The sequence below is a fragment of the Lepidochelys olivacea genome (genome assembly GCF_965140295.1).
Source record: "Lepidochelys olivacea isolate rLepOli2 genome assembly, chromosome: 8".
In the NCBI taxonomy this organism is placed as follows: Eukaryota; Metazoa; Chordata; order Testudines; family Cheloniidae; genus Lepidochelys; species Lepidochelys olivacea.
In genome coordinates, this window is record NC_140418.1 from 77,418,763 (window position 1) to 77,429,556 (window position 10,794).

Here is a 10,794-nt window from a genome sequence, read left to right on the forward strand (position 1 = left end):
CCATAATGAACTTCTCTGAGCTCCTCTTCTCCTGGGTCAGATTTTCAGCTTGTGTAAATCAGCCTAGCTCTGCTGAAGTCAATGGAGTTAATCTGATTTACATCAGCTGAAGATGTGGCTCAATGTCTCAAGTCTTTTCTTAACTCTATGAATTTCTCTCTCCAGACTCATAAATAAAGTGAGAAACATCTTGAGCTGTATTTAGACAAGTCCACAAATACACTGCTTTCTATTTAGCTAACACCAATAAAGTCCTCTTTTCATTCTGTTTCATTTCAATACACCCGTGTATTGTACCTTTGTCTCTACAGGTTTTGTTTTCTTAGCTACTGTTATTTATACTCTATGGCAGTGGTTCCCAAACTTGTTCCGCCGTTTGTGTAGGGAAAGCCCCTGCCGGGCCGGGCCGGTTTATTTACCTGCTGCGTTTGCAGGTTCGGCCGATCGTGGCTCCCAGTGGCCGCAGTTCACTGCTCCAAGCCAATGGGAGCTCCTGGAAGTGGCGCGGGCCGAGGAACATACTGGCCACCACCTCCAGCAGCTCCCATTGGCCTGGAGCAGTGAACCGTGGACAGTGGGAGCTGCGATCAGCCAAACCTGCGGCCGCAACAGGTAAACAAATCGGCCCAGCCCAGCAGGGGCTTTCCCTGCACAAGCAGCGGAACAAGTTTGGGAACCACTGCTGTATGGTAATGAGTAGCACTTTTGCACTGGTGTTCTTCTGCTCATGCACTCTCTCTCCCTCTCTCTCTCTGTCCCCCATTCCGCCCCCCCCAAATAATTAACATATTATAATCCCTTCCAACAACCACAGCCCACGTATTTCCAACTTTACCCTGATTATGGTAGGATTGTTCAGTATTGTGTTCAGTGTGCGGTTTTTTCCCCCCTTTGACTTGCTGAATGTCTACAGCCTTATGTTGTTGAACATTTTCACTCCAGATAAGAAAATCATCAAAAATTACTTCATCTCAAAGATCCAGGCAACGATGATATGGTGCACCTCAGATGCTGAGACAATACTGAAGGGAAGTTACTTATATATAGTTACTAAAATGGCAGGTGAAGGTACAGAATTCTGCATTTTCTGTACTGAGTTAACCTGCTAAAAAACCTAGGGATAACATTTTAAAACGTTCCTACTGGCCAGATTTTCAAAGGTATTTAGGCGCTTAACGATGCAGATAGGTGCCTAGTTGGATTTTCGAAAGCACCTCTTGTTAGAGGTTATATATTTGAGTCTCTTCAGTAGGTAAAAAGCAGAAGGAAAAGAAACCTTGTATAAATACAAACAGAGAAAAAAGGCAATTATAAACTAGACAGTTTTAAAGGGAGCCTTGTGTTCACAGTTCTAGTGTCTGGAAGAGTTTCAGTTAAACAACATACTGACAACCTATCAGTGAAAGTACTCCAGAGAGGGTGGAATGGAAAAGGAACAGGAGATTCCATAGGACAGCTCACACAATTCTGATACATAAACTCATATATATTTTTAGTTCAGATTATGTGTTCCCACTTTCAGAAAAAGGATAATTGGAACAATTCCTCAAATGACATGAGTCCATTTAATAGCTGAATTACAAATGAGGATGGATAATTTTTTAAAGAATCTAGTCCTTCCTTTGTTGTTAACTGCATTTTCGTTGTTGTGCCAGGGACAGCACAAGAGAAAGAAAGAGATTTTTAAAAATTAAGTCTGAATAATTGAGTTGAGAAATTCAGCTAAATTGAAAAATACAATATTTGTAAAAGATCCTGTTACTCATTCTGTCAAATTAAATGCCCACAGTGTAAGAGCTAGGAAAGGACTCTAGGCCCATCATGTCCGTCCTGCATATTTTCCTTAAATTCCATTTGTTTTATTTTTTTTCCTGACACGTTTTCCACCTCTCCATTGCTAAATCTCAAACTGGTCAGTCTTTCGCCACTCTAGGGCAGATCCTCAGCCCTTTCTAAGTTCCCACTATGCCACTTCAAGGAGTGATGAAAGCTTAATGCTGCCTAAGGCCAAAACATGAGTATTCCCTTCTTTAACTGGTGTAACCAGCCCTATCCTTGGGTGATGCCACCCAGCCCAACCAATGTAGGGGGTGTTCTAGGACAATCCAGAGGAGGAAGGTGTGGGGCTGAAGTATGATGTTCTTTAGTAACCCCAGGTGGTGTAGCTGGTCCTTGGGAGATGTTATCTGTTGCCCCAAGTTAAAGAAGCCCCTGGTAGCCGCCCAGATTGGGGAGGAGGGGACAGAAAGGTGTCAAAAAGCCACTTATCCCCACCTCCCCAGTTGTGCCAAACATTATCCTAGCACACTTGAAGAACTAATTTGTTAGTGTATATTTTTGGTAACATTACATGTTTAACTCTTTATGTAAATCCGCTCTCTTTTTCTTCCTCTGCCACCTGCACCCGTTTTTTCTTTGTTTTTGTTTTATTTTGTTTTCTAGCCTTTCTCTGAGTTTTCAGCTCTCTTTGTAACACTCTTGATCCTTGTCACTGTGAAAAGTCTGTTTTGGTTCATTTTATCTAATCAGTTAATAATTGTATACTTGATTTATACTACATCTCTTGTTAGAATAAACCTGCTTCATCTTCCCTTCCCGGCTCTAAGAGCTGGTGTCAGCATTAGACAGCTTGCACTACATTAAAAACAGAAAAATGTGTAATTTGGAAAGTTGCCTTGTTGCATTAAGGATATTAATGAGTTATCCCCATAGCTTCAAAAGCTTTGGTGGTAATTGCTGTGGATTTCAGTGACACCTCCTAGTGAGGGCCAAATTGATGAATTTAAACTAAAAACACCAATCCACCAGCACTGATCTATGTCACCAGGATTATCTGTGTAGGCCAGTGAAATCTAATGTGGACTAATCCCTCTCCAATTCTGTGATACAGCTGAAAGGAGGATGCTGAAGTCTGTGATTCTCAACAACTTTATTCTTTCTAGAGTGTGATAGCAGCTGGTACTTGAAAGAGAAGTCTAAATGCTTTCTGTAATGCTGCCATTTTTCCAGAAAAAGAATTCAAGATGGCTCTCCTGAGAGAGAGACTGACATCTTAGAATCACAGAGCTCCCAGTTCATTCTCCGTTGAGGTGGCATTCAGGTAGTACATGCAAATCATAGATCATTAAACTACCCATAAGGTTGGAGAATGCTAAATTCACTTGGGAGCACCTGGCTCCTGCTTGATAAACCTACATCTTTCTTTATTGTCGATCATTTGGGTACAATACATTTTAAAAGTAACTATTAACTGAGGTCTTCAAAAGATCAAAGGACTTCCATTTCTGATTAGCGTTCCTAATAATTTGTCGTTTCTTCCAATTTAGTAACATTGCAGATTTAGACATTTGATTTCATTACATTCATCCAATCATTTGTATGGCTAATAAGAGGATCATGAGGATGTCCTGTTTTAAGAAAATGTGGACTTCCTGACAGTGATTCTTATGCCTCTACTTTCCTGATTGATTTTCTACTTTTCAGGGAGTTCTCCCAGACTATCCAAACTTTTCTCATATGTGTTGGGGAACATTGTCTTTCTAGAACTGCACTGATGGCTTGTTTTTCAACATGAAGATTTTTTTGTATGCTTAGACATATTTCAGTCCTCTGTTCCCATATTCCTCCCATTCATTTGCTCATTGTACATCTCAAACATTAAACTCTGACAAACAATATTTTTAAATGGGTTTCAAACTACTGAGATAAAAAACATAAACTATATTTCAAGTTATTGGCTACAGCAGCCATTTCATAAAGAGTACGATGTGGCTTTGCTAGAGACAGAATCCCCACTAGTGAAACTAGAAAGAGGAGGGGCTCATGTATTCCCCAAGTATTCTATTCTACTCATGTTCTTAAACCTTACCTATCACTCTGGTATTTGAGGACTTACTCTTAAGACTTACCCTTGAGTTTGTATTTCTCAGGTGTCCTGTGTACAGCAGGTGTTTGCAAACTGGCTTGTAGAGAAGTAGCATGTATTGAAATACTCAATTCACAATGGCACCTGAAAAAATACATGGCATGGTTTGGCATCCAAACATTTCCCCCCTGAAACACTCTAGGTTTAGATGAAGTTATTTTTTCATCCGTATTCAGCGCTATTATCAAGAATTCAAAAAGAAGCCAAAATACAGGAACATGAAACGGGGAGGAGATAAGAAAACTAAGAAAAATTTGGGGTTGTTTCTCATTTAAGCTCAACAGAAATAAGAGAGGTCTGAAAGGGCACCTATCACCTAGTTATCTTCTGTGTACCATATGTAGACATCCTTTCAGGTGATCTATAGTATATGATGCCTAGCTCCAGTGCATATATGGTTTTCCCCAATTTTCAGGATATCAGCTCTTAAGCTGGAAATTGTCACAAGCAACTTTTAACCAGGGTGAAAATACATAGAATATATATTCAGGCCAACATGTTCTAACTTGGGTGGCTAATGTTAGGCACCAAAATCCATATGCATGTAACTGTGGGTTCTTTACACCTCTGAAAATCAAAGCTGGTTCTATTCTCAGATGCACCTATGCAGCTCTGATTGAAGTCTGTTATATTGTGGTTCATATGAGAACAGAACTAAGACTTTAGCAACTAGCAAAAGGTTTAACGTGTATTAACCTTACTGAAAACTTCCTGCATGAAGAGGAGCTTTTTAGAATAAATGTTTAATGATATTTTCTTCAAACTTTTCTACTAATGTGCTGCATTCTGATTCATTTTTCAACTTTCTTGGACAGATGATAATATTGCTTATTAGGTTATGGCTGGTGAATGACAATCCCTACTGTGATGCTTCAAGCCACAAAGAGGTTCAGCTCAACATTTTTCCATAAACATGAGAAATAAAATTCAAAATTATATTTTCATGTCACTTTCTTTTGTATTTTTAAATTTTTCTCTTTACAGTTTTCTTTTATTATAAAATATTGTATGGGTTGGATTCTGTGTGGGGGTTGTTTTTGTTTTGTTTTCAAAGACAGATAATTTCATGCTTGTGAAAGACGCTGGATTGCCGCGAATTTGCAGTCCTTTTTTCCCCCAAAGAACAGGGCCATGAAAAAAGCAACAGTACAAGCCTCCCCGATTGACCTACCTACATGCCTGATTCCTAACCCAGACATGAATGATAGTCTCCAGAGGTGACTTCTCTGCTAAGATTGCTAGGAAACTGGGCGTAGATAGGTAATATCTATAACAGTGGTTCTCAAACTTTTTTTTTCGCAGACCACTTGAAAATTGCTGTGGGTCTCGGTGGACCACTTAATGATCTTTCCAAATGTTGTTTGTACCGTTAGCTAACTATTGTAAAGCGCTTTGGATAAAAGTGCTATATAAAAAAACCTTAATAATTAATGTTTTTTGTTCTACAAATAAAAGCACACAACTCATATTTTAATATCATTAGTCTTACCTTTCCAATGTGACGGATGTGCCCTCTCTTTCCCACCGCAGCAGCCCCCGAGCTGGGGTTGGGAAGAAGGGCCGTTTCTACCCAGCAGCTGTAGCCCTCAAGCTGTGGAAAGTTACCTCTTTCTCTGGCCACCGCAGCCTTGCACATCCCAAATTCCCACCACCCCCTCTTCTCACTGCACTGTCCCTCCCACCTATCTCCTATTCCCCGCGAGGCCACCACCTCATCTTACATGTACATCTGGGGGGGGGAGGATAGCTCAGTGGTTTGAGCATTGGCCTGCTAAACCCAGGGTTGTGAGTTCAATCCTTGAGGGGGCCATTTAGGGATCTGGGGCAAAAATTGGGGATTTGGTCCTGCTTTGAGCAGGGGGTTGGACTAGATGACCTCCTGAGGTCCCTTCCTAACCCTGATATTCTATGATCTTCTCCAGAGTCCAGGCACCTAATTAGTGGAGCCACACCTATGTGGCTCCACTAATTAAGTGGGTGGCCCTTCATTCTCTTGTGTGCAGCTGCCCAGGCACACAACTTAGAGGGAACTAAATGAAGCTCACAGACCACAGTTTGAGAAGAAAGTTGGGCTTCTGTACCCTAACTGCTGTCAGTTGTATTCTCAGGGTCCACAAGTATTCGCTGCCGTAAAATGATTAAGAAGGGGCACATGTTCCAAGCTTGTTGGTTTCTGTTTTTTATTGGAACTGATAAGCTTGGTCTTCACTTGGAAGCTGTTACTTGTCATCCACTGGCAATTACTTTTGAAGCTGTGGCTATAATCTATTAATATCCCTACTGCAGCCATCCAACTTAAACATGGTTCTGTTTTTTTTAAAACAGATTAATTTGCAGGTAATAGAAGCTTCAAAACATTTACAAGTGCAGTGCTACAAGCAGAGTCCAAGTCCTGTTCTGAAAGACCTGGTGAAGTCCCAAGCTTACACTTTAAGCTTCTTAAGGGGATTTGGAGTGTTTTGACCATTTGCCATTGGCCCGATCACACATGCAAAAGCTGAGAGCTAAATCAGTGCCCGCTGCCTTTGAACAGAGATCTCTTTAATGGAGTGCAAAACTCAGGCCAAAGAAAATGTGGGGACCCACCCCAGTGGATGTGCTTAATGGTATTTGCAGATATATGGCTAAAGAAAAGAAAACTAACTCTATAAAGTCCTTCCAAAGACCAACCTGGTAGTTTAGTGTGGGGAATGGTGGTATCAGTGTGATGATTTTCTTTGTTTTTGTGTGCGAGTGTTTCTTATTTTCAGTCTTCCAGTATCGTAAATATAATATTTCATAAAGGAGGAAAGAACTATCTTTAGCACAAATGCTTAGTAGAAAGGTCTAATTACACACAGGATGGATTTTATATGTTGTATCTGAACAATTTTTAACCATAAAATGGAATGTCTCCTGGTGAAATTGCAAAGCACTACTCTTTCATTAGTGTGTGACATTATGTAAGGGGACGGTTGCCCCCTTACTAACATTCAGTGGGGGTGTTTTAGTTGCTAGCTCCCAGTACTAAAAAGGGGGAAGAGTTGATGGGGAATCAGGACCCTGAGACTGACAGCCCCCAGGAACAATGGGGAGAGGCCAATGCTCTAGGTCAGCCTGAATGACACGGCGGGCAGACTAATCAGGGAGTCAGGAGGTCAGGGAGGTCCCGTCCTCCGTGTGAGCTGGATTTGCCTGGGTCAGACAGAGTGGGGCCGAGCTAAGGTGAAAGCAGGGGCCCGAGCTGAGCTGTGGAGCAGAGCTGTGTCAGATCCAGAGAGAGCAGACCTTGTCCTGGGGCAGAGCTGCAGCCCCAAAGCCAGAGGCACAGCCCAGAGAGAGCAGACTTGCCCTGGGAGCAGAGCTGCAGCAATCAGAGCCAGAGGGGCCAGAAAAGCAGCCCACAAAGCAGGTCAGTGCTGGGAGCAGGGTCACAGAAGCAGCCTGTAGAGCAGACCAGTCCTGGGAGCAGAGCTGCAGCAATCAGAGCCAGAGGGGCCAGAAAAGCAGCCCACAAAGCAGGTCAGTGCTGGGAGCAGGGTCACAGAAGCAGCCTGTAGAGCAGACCAGTCCTGGGAGCAGAGCTGCAGCAATCAGAGCCAGAGGGGCCAGAAAAGCAGCCCAGGAAGCAGGTCAGTGCTGGGAGCAGGGTCACAGAAGCAGCCTGCAGAGCAGACCTGTCCTGGGAGCAGAGCTGCAGAAACCAGAGCCAGAGGGGCCAGAGAAGCAGCCCAGGGAGCTGGAGGCAGAGCAGCAGCAGCAGTGCTGAGACCGAGTGGTGGAGCTGGGGCTGGAGCAGTCTGGAGCTGGGTGCGGTGAGCAGCTGGGGAGACCGAGGGGGACCCTGGGCAGCAGGCCCAGCACAGGGAGATGCCTCAGCCAAGAGGCTCTGCAGGCCAGGCTTGGATCGTAACCCCGACAGGGCAGGGGCGACACTGGGAAGAAGGGTCCTACCACTTAGAGCCGGAGAGCGTGTGACCACCACCAGAGCGAGTGTCCAACCCACAGCATCCCTGCAGCACAGCCAGGGCCTGAGAAGAAGGCCTGGGACTTACAAGGAACAGACTGTGAACTGCCCTGACATTCCAGAGACACTGTTTGTGATGTTCCCTGCCACAGAGCAGATTGATGTGTTTTCTTTAACCTTTCCCATTTTTCCTTATTCCTTTTAAAATTCATTGTTGATTAAATAACTTGCATTTGCTTTAACTTGTATGTAATGGTCAGTGGGTCAGAGAAGTGCCCAGTGCAGAGAGAGTACCCTGGAGTGGGGACACCCTAGCCCTGTCCTAGGTGACCACAGCAGGGTTGCGGGTCAAGCCCCCCAGGAATCGTGGGCCCAGCCTTGTTGGGGTTACGAGGTCTCTGCCAGACAGGAGAGTGGAAGGGGAGTCCTCAAGGGCAGGGAGGGCACTGGGTAAAGGAAGTGGGAGCGAGGACTCAGATCCTTTCACTAGCCCACTTCACTGGGGTAGTGTAGAAGTCAGGAAAGTTAACCACAATAGCAGGACTATTCCCCCGCTTACAATTACATGATGTAAGAAATTTGATCATGGTTCACCTTACAATTGACAGGGGCTTGGGAGTTGGACTAGATGACCTCCTGAAGTCCTTTCCAACCCTGATATTCTATGACAGAAAGGCAAGGATACAATGGGGCCCACAGAAGCATTGGATTTGCCCTTTCCATCAAGCTGTTTCTTGAGAGGAAAATTAGTCCATGAGGTGTCTTCTACTCTGGTCTCCCTACAGCAGAGTGGATCAAGCCATGAATGACTTTCCTGGTCCTTCTAGTTCTGCACCTGAGGAGTGCAGGTGGAAAATTGGACTTTAAATTGCAGAGACTATGATGAGGTTCAAGCAGTTGCATTCCTTCCTTCTGCTTTAATCTGGCTTTGAAGCACTTCCATAGATCAAATCCTGAAAATCTGTTTCTCTTAATTCTGTAACTATCAGCTTAATTAGACTGTCTATGAATTGCTTTCTTTTTGACTCCAAAGACTTCTGCAACATATGTCGAAAGAATGACCATTTCAGTATTAATGTAGTATATAGTGTGGGAGGGGGAAATACACTTATATTTTTCCAACCTTAACTTTTTTCCCTATGATGAACAAACAGAATTCGTTAATAGAGATAAATATGATAACCTTGCAAAAAACCTCTTGTTGCTCAATCTTGATATAAAATTTGTGATAGTTTAAATGCATTCCATTTGCATACAGAAATAATGTCTCATTTTCCCATTTGTTTTATTATTGATTTACTTCTTTCAGGTAGATATTTACAGTGCTGCACAGAAATACATTCATAGTTAAATATTGTCACTGTGAGCTGACTTCCTGTAGGGTATCGGTCAGAAACCATGAAAAATTATAGGATATAGTTTGTCTCCTTTTAAAAGTTTGAGAATTTTGGAAACCTATTCTAAGCTGTTCTTACAGCATTGGTTGCCTTTTACGCTTCTTTTTGAAGTTTCGTCTCTCAAGAGAACATGATGAACGTTATTCCGTAACCCCAATGTAATGCAAGGAACAGGAGTTTGGCAGTGGGATAAGGAAAACACCTTTACCCTAACTCATCAATTTAGATTAGCTCCAGGTGGATAGTGAAAGTAGCCAAATACTGTTACCCTATAATGGCTGGCTGTCAGCCTACCATATATGAAAAGTGTAGGTGTTTTGTTCCAGTGTTCTTTCCTGACAAACACTATCGAAATTGGCCCTAACTGACTGGGATCCTTGCTGGTCTTCTCAGCAGAGAAGCCAAGGATTGAACTGACACAAGTGACTGAACTGCAATCTCAGTCCCAGAATAGGACACACTGGACATGGACTAGAAAAATAAACTGTGTTTTAAAACCTGTCTGCTAACTCATTGTAACTAAGTGTTTGTCTTAACTTCAACATTTAGCTTGAGTTGTCCCACTTGAGCTGACCTAGCTTCAGTGAGAGTGACAGCACTGCAAACCAACACTTAAACCGTACATAATCATCAACTGCTAATCCAATCAGCTTCTGCATTTCCATTTTGCATTGCTATCCTAAGCATCAGCAGCACTCAAGCTTCAACACCCCTGGTGAGCCAGAACACCACCTGATCTGAGCTGGAGACTTTGATGTGCAGATGAGAGTTTGAGTTAGGGGCAAAACTCCAGTTGCAGTTCAAGATAACAGTGCAGTGAAGACAGCCCTAATGCAGTTTAAACAGAACTTTGCATCTGGTGTAGGCAAGGCAACTTGTGTTTAAAATACATGTAAAGTGGCCATGATCAACCCTAGCCTCCCCATTAAATATGTTATTTTTTTTTAAAAAAAAAGTGTGTTGGTAATAATGACTGAACAATTACAAACACAACACTGATTAACACATTTGCCAATTACTTTGAGAGCAACATGGTGAGAATTCCTGGTTCCAGTTTTACAGAATTCTAGGTGTTTTTACAGAAGCAATCTCTTGCCTCCTTCTCTGCTTGCCTGCCCCCTCAGTGTAGCTCCCATGATAGATCCCCATCCCCCCTGCATCCTTCCCTACTGTGATATCAAATTGGGGCCCAGATTGATTAGTACATTATGGGAAGGGGTGATGAACTGTAACATTCAGAGGTCAGTGAACTGGCTGAACTCCTGAAGGAGTTCTAAAAAAGAGGGAGAGAGAGAGAGAAAGAGAAGAAGGCTTAGACCCTGACAGGTTCCAACACGAGAAGAGGGCATTACTTGAAATAATTATCTGGGACAGATATGGCTATGGAAGGGACCAAGGAATCCTAATTAGAAAGTATCTAATATTCTTGATTGTGTCACAAGAGCAGAAAACTGCACACTGCTTTCTGTTTCAGTAGAACCAAGGACTGGTTCAACCTGGGTATTCATCACTGAGACTATTTTGAT